The following is a 16,613-nucleotide window of genomic DNA, read 5'->3' as shown; positions in this document are numbered from 1 at the left end:
AGGCATGAAAACCTGCAGTTATTGACAGCAGGTGTGGGCTAAAATTGATTCATTTAAGACAGATTTGAGAAACTTGTGAACCTTATGTGGGTTCCACACTAATACTCAAAAATTTTAACTCAGCAGAAAATTTAAATGCTCATGTAAATTTAGGACTCTGCCAGCATAATCTTTCATAACTATGGTTTGCTTATGTTTGCTTCTCATTTCATCAAGTTGCTATTGGAGAGTTCCAAAAAGGTTCCTGACTATTGCAGTCCTTGGACCATGTTTTCACATAGCAAGAGTTTGAATTTGTGCATTTTATATTAATCAGCTATTTGATAGGAGACGTAGGTATCTCTTGGAGTGGGAGCCAGAACTCTGTGTACTCATCCCCTCAATAATGCCTTTTATGAAGGAGTGCAGAGATGGCACTCAATTTCTGGCCCAGTGAAGCTTGGATCTTTCCTTAGGTCACTTGCTCTTCACAGGGCTTAGATAGAGCTTAGTCCCGAAAAAGAGTTTTTAACTCTTGCTTTTGGAGTACTGATTTTTTGTCCTTTGAATTTCTTCAAGAGAATTTCAGTATTATACAACACATTCAAAAATATATGTTCCCACATCTTAAGCTACACTAGTAAACAGAAAACCAATTTGTTTTGAAATATCTTTATAGTTCATCTCATTACACTTATTTCAGTAGGTTTTTAAGAGGCTATGGTATTCACTGTGGGACAAGAGCTGTTTCTTATCTTCTGGTAGATACTATAAGTAGATATTAGATGGAAATGCGTAATCAATTGTCACGGTTTGATGTGGAGGGGGTGGGGGTTCTGGTGGCAGGAGAGAGGTTTTGGTCCCTGTGACCTCCCTGGTTTTGGAACCGGGTTAGTCTTGGTTCTGGCCACCAGATCAGACTGCCATCCCCCTCAGGGTTGAGCCAATAGGGCGCCTCTGCGAATTGCCCTATTTAAGTCAGGACAAAGGAACCGGAAAAGGTGCTTCGCCCAGGATCGAGCAGAGAAGGGAGGAGGGCACTGCCCCCGCTCCCTGGCTCCCGGCCGGGCAGCTGCCTGCGTCGGGCCGGCGCTGCCCACGGAGAATGGCGACAGCGGAGCCGGCTGGGGAACTCGGGGACACCCCACTCCCAGGGTGCCCACTGGGCTGAGTTCACCTGGAGAGGACTGAGATCTGAGAGAAACAGCTGCATCGACAGCAGGTCAGTGAGGATGGAGCGGGAGGAGGTGTGCCGGAGCCGAGTTTCCCCTGCGGCTGATGGTGAGATGGCAGGCGGCCCCCTGCAACCAGGACGGCCTCGGTGGAGCAGAGACTCACTCGCAGCCCGTGGGGAGAAGATGCCTGAGCCTGAGGATGGTCGTGTTGGGACGCACGACAAGGCAGAGAGGCATCTGGAGTCTGCGTGACGACCCACGCCGGAGCGAGTGGCTACAGCTCCCTAAGTATCCGAGACTGTGGTAAAGCCCACACCGGAGCAATCTGTGGGGAAGGATTGTTTCCAGTGGGCTGGACTCACGCTGGAGAAGTTTGTGGATTTTTCCTCGTGGGTAGGGGATCCACTGGAGCAGGGGAAGAGGGTGTAAGGACTCCTCCTCCTTTGAGAGAGAAGCAGCAGTAACAGCACGGAATGAACTGACCTGCACTCCCCCAGCCCCTGTCCCCTGTGCTGCTGGGGGAGGAGGTAGAGCTGGGAGGAAAAGGAAAGGGGGGGTGGGAAGGTGTCGATTTTAAGATCTGGTTGTGTTTCTTTCTGTCCTCTTGAGTAACCGGTTTTGTTTCCCTTTGTCCTTCTAAGTAACCATTAATAAACTGTTTTGCTTTAAGAAAACCCAGTCTGTTTTGCCCAGGACCGTGGTTGGTGGGTGCTCCCTCTGTTCTTGTCTCAACCCTCAGTCCCTTTATTTTTTTTTTCTCCTCTCTACTTTACTGGAGAAGGAGAGACTGTGTGAGTTTTAGTTGCTGGATCAGCCTAAAACCACGACATCAATGTCACGATATCATCTCTGACAATAACACTTCCAGAGATGTCTATCCAGACAGGATTTATCAATATGGGGCTATTTTAGGATGCTAGTGAATGATGTATCTTTGAACATCACAAACAGGTCCATTCTCAAAAGTCAGCTGTTTGTATACACTATTGGTTGTGTAGATTTTTAGGGGAAGGAGCCGATTGAAATTGCTTAATACAAAAATGGGACAAACTATAAATATAATTCCTATTTTTTCAGTGACTCTTTCGTAAACAATTTGGGTATTACGACCTCCCATGTTGTCATTTTCCTCAGCTGTAAATCTGTTTCCCTGAGCACGATTGTACCTGACTCACTTCTACCAATAGAGACCGACATAAAAACTTCATGTTTCACTTCATGTCTCTCAGTCAGATGAACCCAGCTGACTTCAATGTAGGTGATGGCAACTGTTGTGTCACTCAGCGCAATGCAGAAGAGCAAAATGGTTTATGGTGTTCACTGCACCTGCAGAAAGAACCTCTGGTGTACTACAGCCAGTATCACTCCTGGAGGAAGAGGAGACTTGTCACTGGTGTTTAGCTGGGCTTTGAGTATCTTGTAGGCACATCAAAGGTGAGCTGTAAAACCTGCATTGCATCTCTGATCATGTTGGATATAGGATACAAGTACAGACCAATTGTAGGATACAGGTACAGAGCAGTTGTAATAAGGGCATCGCAGAATTCATGACTTTATTCAGAAACTTTGCCATAGAATATGTCCCTTCCTGTGGCAAAGGTCGCCCTCTAAACCCCTGGCTCTGAAACTGAGTATGAAGTGTTTGCCCAAGAAATATTGCTGAATTACATTTTTGTGTTTCTGAACTGTTTTATTCTCTCCCTTAAATGCACTATTTTATTCTCTCCCTTGTTCTCCTTGAAAAAAAAGAAGATCCAATTGTGGTATGCTATATTCTCATGTGCTTCATACATTTATACACATAACGCTATTTAATTTTTCTTATCCAGTACTTCAGTGAGACTTCTGGAGTGACTAAGGACAACTTGCATGAGTAAGAGTTCTTAGGATCAAAGGCTTTAAAATATTCTGGTCCTGTTAAGTCGCTGATGGCAGTCAGTGAGTAGCATGAAAAAAAATGACACAAAGAACTGGTTATGAGAAAACCTCATTTGAAAGCAGGTGCTGTTGTAGTTATCCAGCAGAAGACTCGCTTCACAAGTTGTCCGTAGACTACAGAAGAAAGAAAGTTTAATACAAAAGGATTGTCTCATTGACCCAGCTTGATCTGTGTTTCAAAGGCAAAGCTGGAAGTGTACTACAATGAGCTTCACATATTGATCAGTACAAGGGAAGAGTGACATAGCTCAGCCCATGCCATTGTCCTTTTTTTACCTTTTATCTCCTGCCTCTATTTTTCAAGGTAAAAAAAAAAAATTGCAATTAGTTCGTCTTAAATAGATTAGACTTCCTACTCAAAATCTGTAAAAGATGCTGAGAAATCACAGGTATCCTGGAGGGGTTCATTTTTGCTTTATGCATTTTTGACTTCAAATAACAAATAAGTATTTCTAAATGAAGAGCAGGCAAGAAAGAGGAGAAATTGAAATGGTTTTTTTCTTTCCTTTTCTTTTCTTTCTCTTGCTCATACACACATATATGCAAGCATGCATGTGCGCACACACACACACAGACACACACTAGTTTTGCAAACTGAAATGAACATGGACATCACTGCGAATAATCTCTCAGCTCCTCATTTCCCATTTTTGTGGGGATAATGAAATCAATTTAAAAAGACTAACAACAGACTGTTTCCCATGAGTCAAAACTAATTTTCTGATATGAGTGAAGGAGTTCTATACAGTGAATAGTGTGGAGTATTGGAAAAATTTTAATAACCTAGATTTAGGTGGTTGTATTACTCACAAGTGGCAATGTATGAATTATATAGGTCAGCCTTAGCAAAACCAGATGTCTTAGCTACCAGAAGTCCCATTTGCAGAAAACAGAAAGAGGAATTACAGCTTATAATTGCTTTATAAAAAATCTCCAATGGATCTGTTACCTTGTTATTAAAATGGCTGAGTGGCAAATGTTGACTCGATTAACCTGTATGTATTCATCTACCCACTGGAATTTGCATCACTCACATTAGATCTCTTAGACAATGCAGAGGAGCAATCAGTTAAGAAGGGGTTGCACGAAAGCCAGCATGCTGATTACTTACTGTCAAAGATAGTTACTAGAAAACTCAGATAGTTAGTAGAATTATATTGGTTACATAGAATCATAGAATCATAGAATGGTTAGGATTGGAAGGGACCTTAAAGATCATCTAGTTCCAACCCCCCTGCCATGGGCAGCGAAATCCTCCACTACACCAGGTTGCCCAAAGCCTCATCCAACCTGGCCTTGAACACTTCCAGGGATGGGGCATCTACAACTTCTCTGGGAAACCTGTTCCACTGCCTCACCACCCTCAATGAAAAAATTTCTTCCTTATATCTAATCGAAATCTCCCCTCTTTCAGTTTAAAGCCATTGCCCCTTGTCCTATCACTACACGCCCTTGTAAAAAGTCCCTCTCCAGCTTTCCTGTAGGCCCCCTATAGGTACTGGAAAGCTGCTATAAGATCACCCCGGAGCTTTCTCTTCTCCAGGCTGAACAGCCCCAACTCTCTCAGCCTGTCTTCATAGCAGAGGTGCTCCAGCCCTTGGATCATCTTCGTGGCCCTCCTCTGGACTCGTTCCAGTAGCTCCATGTCCTTCTTATGTTGGAGACTCCAGAGCTGAACACAGTATTCCAGGCGGGGTCTCATGAGAACAGAGTAGAGGGGCAGAATCACTTCCCTCGACCTGCTGGCCACACTCCTTTTGATGCAGCCCAGGATACGATTTGCTTTCTGGGCTGCCAGTGCACATTGCCGGCTCATGTTGAGCTTCTCATCGACCAGCACTCCCAAGTCCTTTTCCTCAGGGCTGCTCTCGATCCATTCTCTGCCCAGCCTGTACTTGTGCATGGGATTGCCCTGACTCATGTGCAGGACCTTGCACTTGGCCTTGTTGAACTTCATGAGGTTCACAGAGGCCCACCTCTCCATCCTGTCAAGCTGGGGAAAAAAAATCCCACACATGTTTTAAGTCTTGTTTGCATTTAACAAGCTTCCCTGGTCCTCTCAGGAGGCCCTACTGTGGAGGATGCTCAGGTCTCTATCCTCCCTATGAGTTCAGCAGAGTATCTTTGAAGGATTAAGAGTAGTTCAGGCCTTTACAACTGCAGTGTGGGAGAAGAAAGAGATGCCATTACACTTTTATGTTCCCAAAGTCTAGCATGAATTCATCATCCTAATTGATTTTTAGAATAGGTTCAGATTTCCTTAGACGGGGCAGAAATTGAACTAAAATCTCCTAAAGGATTGCTCCTGGTAGAGCTGGTAGAAGATTACAAAGCTGCAAAGGGAAGTAGGCAGAAAACTCTTCAGCATGGTCAAGGCTAAGTTGTGCAGGCATGCTCAAAAGAAGAACTTTAGATTCCAGAGGAACTTTGTGTGTGAAAACACGGATGGTTCAAAAGCCTAAGAACTATGTGTACCTCCCTGTCTAGGTAGCAACTAAGTGGAAGACTAGGGGACTTCCATTTGGAGATGTGCCAATGGCCATGAAATATTTATACATTTTCTACATCTCTTTGTGGAGCTATTGCCTGGTCAAAAGTGATGCCAAGACTCTATAGAAGATGTCTTCATATATGAAAATACTGCCCTTTCCATCTGTGTTTTCATGTGTGGTAAAAGTACCCATCTGTGCTAAAAATCTCTTTTCCATACATAAAAAAAAATGTTTCCTTTGGAACCCAGGGCTTGAATTAAATAGTTTTTCGTTTGGGAGCTTAGGACCCTCCTTTTTTTTTCCAGTGCCATATAGCTTGGTTTCTAGGTCTGCAGGTCCACCAGCCTTTAGACATGAAAGCGTTTACATTTTCATTCATAATAATTTTATTTGGTTTATTGCTTTCAAGAAAAACAAAGCTATGTATTTCAGTCATTATAAAAGGCCATTATTAATTTATTCCTGTTGTACTAGATAATCTGTCTGTGTGCTTAAAATGCCTTTGTATCTTGTCTTTGTTATCTCCTAGGCATGTAATTTAATTAACGCATGTACACTGCTTTGAAGATGTAAAGTGATATATGAATGCTTAAAGCTCCAAATTAAGGCTTTCATGGGTGAAACTGTGGGGCAGCAGGCAGAAAGTATAACACACAAGCAGCAGTGCTTGAAGGTAATTACTCCTGCAAACGGCAGGAACAAATATAATGCCCCAGAATTGCTGGGGGAAAAAAAATACAGCGTCGACTGTGGAAAAAGCACCTGGCTTTTGCTACCATCCAGTGACGAAGAATCAGTTGCCTGCTGCTATTAAATTCTCTAGTTCCCCTTTAAATGTGATGGATTATTTTTCATGGTGACTTCACCATGCAATCCTGGGAAAGAGGAAGGAAGGTACCACAGGGGACCGTAGGATCTGGCAGTTCAGGCCCGTATTCTGCCAACTGTTAAAACAGGATGAAAATGGATTCATTAAGTTCATGTGAATAAAGTTAAACAGATTCATGCCTGTCAGTTATGGATAGTACTGAGTAATGGATAGGCGACATTATATCATCTTGCTTAGTCAGGGGTACATCTGGTCAGAGTTATTTTGCAATGAAAGATCATACATAGCAAAACTACTTCAGAACTTCAGGACTTCAGCTGGGTCAGTAGCATTAGTCCCGTAACACCACAGTAAAATAACACAGAGTCTTACATGTAGGTACGCAAACAACTTCAGATGAGAGGAATGAATTGGCTGTTAAAAGAAATTTGTGGGCTTGGGCTCCAGTAGATTTCTGACAGTTTACAGTTGTTAGGAGCCAATTTGAGGCTGCAAGCATGGAGTCAGTTGCCTAAACACAGACATCTAGTGCCTTTTGAAATGCTGTGTCTAAGCCTGGGCTAGCAGATACGGTGCAAGCCCTGTGGTGGACACATGTCCTTCCAGAGCAGCAGCTGAAGCTCAGAAGAGCACTGATCTGCCAATCCTGCCTGCCAGCCCTGCATGGATTTTAGATGTTAGGATATTTCAGATGGTGTTGGCTGCCTATGTTTATGCAAGTGAATCCCATCCATGCAGTCAAGTGCCACCGTTTGGCATCAGAAAGAGTGATAGTGTCATGGCTTCTATTCAGTTTCCATGCCATTAATTCATCTTCTTCTGGAACCTTTGCATGCAGCACACATCAACCCAGTACCACAACCATGGCAAGGGAGTTGGAACTAGATGATCTTTAAGATCCCTTCCAACTCAAACCATTCTATGATTCTATGAAGTGATAGTTACAGACTACATTAAAAAAGTTAGATTTTAACTGAAAGAAAATAAAATTGCTCCAATGCATTTTTTTCAGGTGGAATTCCCTACCAATCACTAGGTTCACTCCATTTAGGCTTTGTCAAGCACTTTGCAGTTGTCGTGACTTCTTATGGCACCCTGCCCCAAACACCAGCCAATCAACGCTGATACCACATTGCAGATTATTATACAAGAAGCACTTATTTTATCTCAGCTGGAACTTGTTTTTTACACGTTTTATTGTGATCTTAAAATTTTTCACCTGGTGTGGGAACATTTTCATTTTTTTATGTGTGCTTTATTCTGGTTTGGGTGGAGGAGGGAAGGAATTAACAAATCAGCATATTTATCACTGACTGACATATTCACTTCTGATGGGTTTTATCTTGCACATGTTTATTATATTATTCACAACAGGAACCCTATTATGAAGTAGATGAATGTTACTATTCATTCAAAACAGATGCACATTAAGTGACAGTCACTGAGTCATTGCCTTTTATATGTCAAGGAAATCGGTACAAAGTTGGCTGTCATTTGACACAGTTACATCAGTCACTTTGCATAGGATAGCTATCCTTTAGTACCAACAGTATAATCTTAATTTCTACTGTATAGCTTGCTGTTGCCAGGTGGTCCTACCTTGGTTTTATTGTTGCTGTTGTTATTTTTACAAGAGCCACCAGATATCGTGAAGCAAAACTCGTTATCAGCTTTCTTAGGTTGCAGTGCTATTTCTCTCTGTTTCCTTTTCTGATAAACAGTGAGCAGGCAGAAGGGTTCATCTTTTATACAAATATGTAAAGCTCTGTTTCCACTAGTCTTCCAGTTTTGACTTTTATTCTAATTGCCTTGGGAAAACAATTTACAGATTTTAGTTTTTTTTTCCTCTAGAGATGTGTAAATTTTCAATTTCAATCATTATAATGATGAACACGTGTTGCAGAAACACACTGAAAGCCGCATATACCTGTCAGGGAATTTTTTTTTCAGTATATCCAAGTAAAATCTATCCTAATCACTGCATGCATTTTTCAAAGGCAACAGCACAACAAGACATTTCTAGAATTGCGGTTAATGATGACAGCTGAAAGACATAATAGTGTGTGAAAAAACCTATATGTAGAGTCACATTCATCTTTTTATAGCTAGTTCAGTATATCTTGTATATGCTCTTGATGAGCCTGTGTAGTCTCAGTTTCTGTAGAGGCTTGAATGAAATTAAAAAGGTGCTGTCATGTTGTTATCAGCAAAAAGTTTAGACTTTTCTAGAAGAATGTCCCCTCATGCCAACATATCAGATTTTACAAAGCTCTGCTTTGCTTTTCTGTACACGACTGAAATTTGGCTCTAACAGTTCATAGAATTTAGTTTCTTTTTTTCTTCTGTAGAAATAAAAAGAGCAAATGCATGTACATGATCTAAAAGTAATCCATCTATATAGCCTACTGCCTGAATAGGTTGACTAATGATAACTGATGATTATCTGCTTGGAAAATAATGGGCAAATTTCCCTTGCTGTAACTTCACTGACTTCAGGCTGCACTGTGTTTTAATTATAGCATGTTCAAATCAGACTCAACAAAGAACTAGTAGATGTGCTAAAGGGAAAAATCCTCCTTTGGTCGGTGTCAGACTATTACTATTATTTATTTAAGTGCTTCTAACGTGACAGTCTTGACCTACTTGGTCTTTTCTTCTGCTAATGGCTGTGAAATTGAAACAATTCACTTGGCATTTTAGACTGTCATTAAAAAAAAAATGCCCAAGAATGCCAGAATGGAGACATTTCTCGCCCATTTATGTCACTACAAGCTCCTTAAAAGAGTTACTTTGCTGCACGGTTCACACTGAAGAGGACATAAAATCCTCTTGCGACAAATTATCGTACTTGGAGTACAAAATCAAGGTAAATTCATTTCAGCCATTCCACGATCAGTTGTTTTTGAAGATAACAGGCAAAAGTCTTTAACCTTAACATCAGTGGAAGGCTTCTTGTTCAATGGGATTATACTTGAACTCATAGTGCTCCCCATCACATTTCTTTAAAAAGTCATGAATTGTCAGTTCCTGCAGTGAGAAACTCAGTCGATGCAATATGAACATTGAATAGTGCTGGGGTGTCTTCTTCTTGTGAAAGTGTGCTTGGGAGCTGTACAGAAGCAGTAGAGAAATGACCTGCAGGTCCTGACTCTAACATGAATTTAATTTGGGAGCTTTTGTAGGTCATTTTTTCCTGCCTCTTTTTTATTTCTTTATTTTTAAAATTAATTCACACTTCCAAATTTTCTCTTTTCATGAAAGTGATGTCATTTTGGGGTTTATTCAAGCATTTGTCAAGTGCTTTATTGATGAAAGATACAACATTAATGCTATCTGAAGTGTATACATATCCACAGAAGTAAACATTTAACAAGAAAACAGTCTTTAAGGATACTGATGTGAGACAGGGACAGGAGCATCGGTTTTCCTCAGAAGTTCAAGGAGCCATATGGGAGTCATCTGTACACAGAGAAAGCAAGGACAAACCCCTCATGCAGTTACTCCCTGTTCTGTTGCTCTCAGTATCTCATCAGACCTTCCCACCTTTCTCCCACCTCTTTCTCCCACCTCTTTCCTCCCACCTCATCCTTTCCATTCACCAGAGTCCCACTAACCAGAGCAACTGCAGTCTTTCTCAAACTGCAGGCTTGCAGAGGGCATTGGCTCCCCTATAGTTTCCTGACTCCTTTCCCAGTCTGTTTGGAAAAGCAATCTGAAAAAGATTTAGTCTTGGCAAAATCACATGGAGAGCAAGGAGAGGTGCTATGCTACTGGCAAACAGACCAAGAGGCCTCTCCTCAGTGACAACCCTTCACCTCTAATCTCTCCAGCAGCGGTGACAACCTATCCTCCCTCCCTCACTCCCTCCGGCTGAAGATCCCAATTTCTTGCTCCCCAGCTCTCCAGCAGCCACCTCACTTTCTGTCGCAGCCTGTGCACAGGTGGAGGAGGATGAGTCCGGCTTGTTGCTCACACAGTTGATCTCCATTTGGTCCCTGGTTCTGTGGACTACCAGATAGACTATGGTGGTTCACATCCCCACATATTCAAGTATTCGGTAGGGTTAAAGAATTTAGCACAAGGTGCAGAGGACCGAGCATTATTCGTTTTAACAACCCGGAATAATTTTTCAATTTATTCAAGCTGTCCTCTCTGCAAGTAAACTGAACAATTAAAGGGCATTCACTTATTTTTCATGCACTGAAAGTATGAATTTTTCATTACGTTTCAATTCACATTTTTTTTCCCCAGCTTCATTAACTGTCTAGTGTGAACTTTATTGTCATACACATTCGTACGCTTTAACTAGCTGGTGTGTTTGGGGGAATGTTTTGCAGACTCTGTCTTCTCTTCCTCTCTGCACAAGTCTTGTTATTCTCTGAAAAGGAAAAGAGAAAGAAAGGGAAGAATAAATAATAATCAAAAAGCATGTTTCTTTTCAGACAGCAGCACTCAGCACTCTGATGCAAACCATGCTGTGCAGGATCTTGTAAAGCTTGATTGGAAACATATTATCATATTAAAAATGTGTATATCTCTTCCTTCCCCCTCTCCTCCCCACCCTTAAAATTAAGCAAAATGTGGGTGTCAAGGGGATTTTGCTCTGGCAAACAGCTGTGTTCTCTGCTAAAGCTACTCTTTTGTTAGGGCCTCAAAGATGCAATTTTTTAAGACCTTATTAAAGACAAAGCTGAAGAAAATAGACTGGCAGCGTTACAGCCATTTCAGGTGAAAAAGACAGGAATTTTCAGAGCCTCCTCCCAGGGTGCGTAATCAAAACTATTTGGGAGATATCCCCATTGTGAACGCTCGGCTGCCAGACTCAGATCTATTGCAGCAGTTCAGGGATGAAACGGAGTGACCTGACCTGATTAAACCTTGGCAGCTCCCCGCTACCAACACCACGCACGCCCGAAGAGCTGCCGCCATTCACGGGCGTGCGTGCGCCCTGATACTGTCTTGGGCTGTGTTTACAAAGTCATTGGAGTCAGCGTGATGCTGGACTGTGGCAGGAACAGTCTATTCCAATCTAATGTACAAAAAGGCTGTCACACAGGAGGAGAAAGATTACATTTAGTTGCAGTGTAGCTCTGAAAGTGAACTATTAACTTCTAATACAGCCCTTTCTTTTCTTTTTTTTTTTTTCTTTCTGTCTTCTGGAAAGCAACAGAGACACGGCATTAAGCCTGTGACTGCCAGAGAAAGCGAGAACAAGCAGGGGCAGACTAGCGAGGTCTCAGGTCAGGGTGCTGTGTCATGGATGTGAGCCTTCCCTCTGGAGCCAGTGACTGCTGCCCTCCATCCTTCTCCACCTTTTAGCGCTAACGCTATGGAGGCTTGTCTCACTCGGACTCGTGTGTACCCCATTGAAAGCCCAGCCTTGCACGCCAGTGAGCGGGGAGAGAGAAAAAAGGTTTCTGAAATAAATCCAGGTGACAGTGCTAAGATTTTGGCATAAAATGTTTTCCTTTTGGCTGTTTAGAATGATGGCATCTGGCTAATCAGGCAACGTCAATGTTACAAGGACTTGGACTGTGTGAATTTAACACGCTTGGTCTGGGGCTGCTTGGATTTTGATCTGGATCTACTTACTCTCCTAATAAGTGCTTGCCAGTGACTGCATTTTAGTGTTTGTCACTTTGTATTCTACTTAAGTAACAACTTCTGAAGTTTGACAAAAACCTGAAGAATTGATGGGAATTTTCCTCAAATGATCCCTTTTCCATTTCTTAAACATTTCACAGTGCTTATTTGAGCTTTAATGTCTCTCATTGAGGGAGATGGAAGAAGTGTATAACGACCAAAGCAAAGCCATCCTAAAAACCCTGGATTTGTTTCGGATCACTTAATTCCAACAAGTGCAAACATCATCAGACTTTAAGCACCTGCCTCTGGTGGCACTTCAGAACAGTAACCTTCAACCACATGGCAAACCCTGAAGTCAACTCAGCTATTTGGGACATGCATTTTGAAACACAAAGCTTGCTAGCATGTGAAACAGTCTGGATCAAATTGTTCTAAATGCTACTGAAAAGAGTAGAAAATTAAAAAAAAAAAAATTGCAATTCATTATCCTGTCATTGCAATGTTTTAATAAGACTCTGACCCAAGCCCTCCTCTTAATCTAAGGCCCACCAAGTAAGAGATGACAGAAGGTGACAGTCAATGTAGCAAAGTTGCTGACTTTTCAGATATTTACACTGGCATTAGCTTTTCTTTCTTGCTTAAATATCACTTGCTGGTTTATATGGGGTCTCTGCAATTTAAAAGGTGTCTCTCATTTGCCAAGATTTAACCACACTTTATGAGGGTTGTGGTTCCAATGGATAGAAACTGTACATTTTGGAATAATTCAATGAAGCTTTGGAGAGCTGTCCTAGATCTGTAACGAAGTATTCACTTGTTAGCTTTAACATGTATGTTACCTCCTAGAGATATCAGCTGAAATGAGGATCTGCAGTGACAGCTCATCTACTTATCTGTTGGAAGAGACAAGTTTTAAACATTTTGATGAAAATGAAGTGTTATTGTTGCCATTTTACAGCAAAATACTAAGTCCATGGAAGTTAGAGGTAGAATTAGGCACTGAATGCAGATCTTCTGAGCCGTGCCTTGCAGAAATATTATTCCTGTTCAGATGTGTAAAACAGAACCCTAAACAAGCTGGTATTTCAAAGACTGATTGCACATTTCACAATGAAGCTGATAAAAAGAGAGAGAGAATAAGGAGAAAAACACGTCATATTAACTGAAAAAGTTTACCTCCGACAATTGCGGAACCTGTCTCTGACTCAAACATTGCCATGGATGAATGAATGTTTACAATTTAGGCAAACATTGGGAAGCCTATTTGTATCACAGCATACGGTGAAATGAGCAGTTCTCTAAGCGTGACCAGGATGGGGCAAGAAGACATTTGCAAGAGCTTCATTCCAGCCGATTTCTCTCAGCCAAGGCCCCCGTCTGCTGCAGGGCTGAGCACTCGCTGTCCTTTGGGATTGTCTGTGCAGCCATCACAGGGCACTTTTTGTTATCAGTTGGATTGCTCAGATGTAACTAGGTGAAAAATATGGGCTGCAGTGTACTTATTACTAGAAATTATGCATGGTGTGGAAAGAAGACAGATTTTTTTTCCTAGCTCAGGTTGAACCTGAAGGCTGGCAGTTCGAACAAAAACATCTTTGTGTGCAAAATTATTAAATTTCCCTTGGATGTCTCTGGGGGAAAATAAACACAGAGTCCCCTGAATCCTGAAGCTAGTTTTTACAAAGTCAGTTTTAGAGTAGAAACATCCTTTAACCCCAAACTGGTGTAAAAGACCGTGCCAAATTACATATACAGTATCTGAATAGGGAAGTTGTACTCTAATTGTTGGATATAAGCTTGACTGCCTTTGAATTAACAGTTAAAGCTGTATTCATTAATCTGAACAGGGAAGAGCAGGCAGACTGTCACAACATACCTCAGTTCAGTAGTCATGCAGAGCAGGTGAGAGAATGCTAGCCATTTACAAAGTGAAGCAGCTGATCTCCATCAGCCCCATCAGCTAATGATGAAGAGAAAAAGGCAACCAACTGCAATATCCAGAGAAAGATTTATGATTTATCTGAAAGTCCAGAGTCCCAACAGGCAATGTACAACCTACAATTACCCAGAATGATTAGACTTAATGCTTTCAAATGCTTTACCGACTCAAGAACTACTAAGGACACAATTCATAAATGTATTACAGTCCATTTGCTGTACATACAGCTTCCAAGTTAAAAAAAAATCCTTTGGGAAATACACATGAAATTCACTACTTGTGAAGAAAACACTGGGAACGACAATGTCAATTCTGAAAGAAAAAGTATTGACCCGAAATTAGAGATGAGGTAAGGTGAGACGTAAATTTTCTCCAAACAGGAGCTGATAAAGGGAACAACTTGGGTTTGTAAAATTGCGTTGAACCTAATTTCAGTGTCTACTGAAATTTTAACTTCCTCTTTATATTTTTCTTCTATTTAAGAGACAGGTTAAGGGTTAATGGATTTGCCACTGAGAAATCTGGATATTTAAATTCTAGAGGGCTTTGTTGTTGAATGGAAACCTCTGTTGAGTAAGAACTGACATAAAAGCTCCAGCAAGTCTTACTGGGATAACGTAAGATATTACTGTCCTGAATTGTTTCTCCTACCTCTATGTCAGAGGATACCACCACCCTCATGGAAGTGAGTATAGATGAATTGCCAGAGCTCCACCTGCTCTGCTTTATATTCTGACATTTTAGTTAAATCCGCCCTCATCAGAAGTGTGAGCTAAAACCAGTCATGCTAAGATATTTAAGCTGTCTTCTTTTTTTATTTTTTTTTTTTGCGTCTTTATTCCTGAGGTGATATCTGCCAGCAGAAAGGTAGGGGTTGGAGTTATTTGAGTCAACAACATTTTAAACACAGCGAGATTTAAAAGAGCCAGCATATAAAAACCCTGAGCCCTTTTTGTTTTTGTTTTTCCTCAGTCTTGCCTACTGATAATATTATGGAGTGGGACACAGCAGAGGCAGCAATTCCATAGGTAATCGTTGTGAGAAGAAGCATTCATCTGAAAGAAATTAAATTGTTTCTGCAAGTGTATCTCAACTGGAAGTGTAGTCACAATTGGAAACAGCTTGGAAATTGCTGAACATAACAGTCGTGTAAACATTACTTTTGAGAGGTCTGTGTTGATGCAAGTTGCTTGTCCAAATCACCTGAGACAGATCTTCAAGTGACCATGTCATCACGCTACCTCTAATTCTCTGAGCTGAAGCAACACCTTTCAAGAGTGATAAATACAGTGATCCCTAATAAAACACGTAATTGTTTGCAGGTTTCCCACCTGGATGACCCTAGTTACCTAATCAAGGACTCTGAGCAGCACCAGCTGCACTGCCTCTCATTTTTGTGTGAAGCTCACCTGGGAAGAATCCAGAATATCGGTGGAAATTACATGTGTTAAAAGACAGCTCTTGGCGATGAGATGGGGAATGAGAGATCTCACACAGGGCAAAGTCAGTGAGATCAGCCATGTGGAATCACCATTTCTTCAGTACAAATTAAATATTTTCTGTCTTCATTTTCCTTTACAAGAGAGGCTTTGCAAAATTTGCTCTCACTGACAGAACTTGGTTTATAGTTTCTCCCTATAGCTGGATCTGAATAGCCTGGAGATAGACATTATGTGAAAGAAAAGAGGTTTTCTAATCTATCTGAATAAAACACTGGTGAAACTTTCATGAGAAAACCTATGCTCCTTCATAAGAAATTTGGATATATCTCAGAAAGACTGGCTGCTTCTGAATGTGGAAATGACACAAGTAATATATACTATGCTATTTTCTGTTTTGAGATTAATAGCCCATAGTCAACATGTAGCCTAGGATCTATTTTTGTGCACAGAAAAAGACGCCCTCTTGCATGAAGCATGAATAATCTTACTGCTTCTTGATTTATTTTTTTTTCTCAGTGGCATAAAATTCCCTTCCCTAGCTGTAAAAAAAAAAAAAAATACTGAGCTGTGCCATAGTTATTCTGGAGTACTAAGCCTCTATTATCAGATTTTGTGGACATTGTTTCCAACTGATGGCAGATGTTTTGGTATTTTCTCTATGACTTTCCACAAATATCCTCTAAAACCAAACTTATCTGCACTTGACACAGAACGCATAGAAGACTATGCCACCTGTACCACATCTCCCTATGGCAGTTCCCTGACTCCTTACATACTGCTGCCGAAAATTAATGCTTATTCTGACACTCAGCCAAGCTATGCTGTATACCTTGAGATGTCAGTGACAAAGGAAAGTCCATCTTTTAATTATCCATTAGGTAGTTTAGGATCTCAGTACTTTGGCAAAATAACTTCCTTGAATTAAAATCAGTAATTTAATTTGAAAATATTCATACTATAATCAAAATAAAGTGAAGGATGAACAAAATGTTGTCTACCTGTTAAATTTGTAAATGGTGTTTATATGGTTTTCATACTTGTCTATGTTTTGTTTAATTTTTTGTTCCAGAGCCAACCTGAGATCTATAAGTTTTTGTGAGTTTTATGACTTTTTCTCAACCAGTGACAACCATTTTTACTCCAGGCCTGTAAGGCGTCATTATGTTCAAAGTGTGCTGAATGAGCAATGTTCACACCATGAATACAAGAATGGTGAGCATGTCAGGATCTAGA

This window comes from Tauraco erythrolophus, chromosome 1 (genome assembly GCF_009769465.1).
Source record: "Tauraco erythrolophus isolate bTauEry1 chromosome 1, bTauEry1.pri, whole genome shotgun sequence".
NCBI classification, from domain to species: domain Eukaryota; kingdom Metazoa; phylum Chordata; class Aves; order Musophagiformes; family Musophagidae; genus Tauraco; species Tauraco erythrolophus.
The sequence above is the reverse complement of the archived record's forward strand: the minus strand, read 5'-3'. Positions refer to the sequence as shown.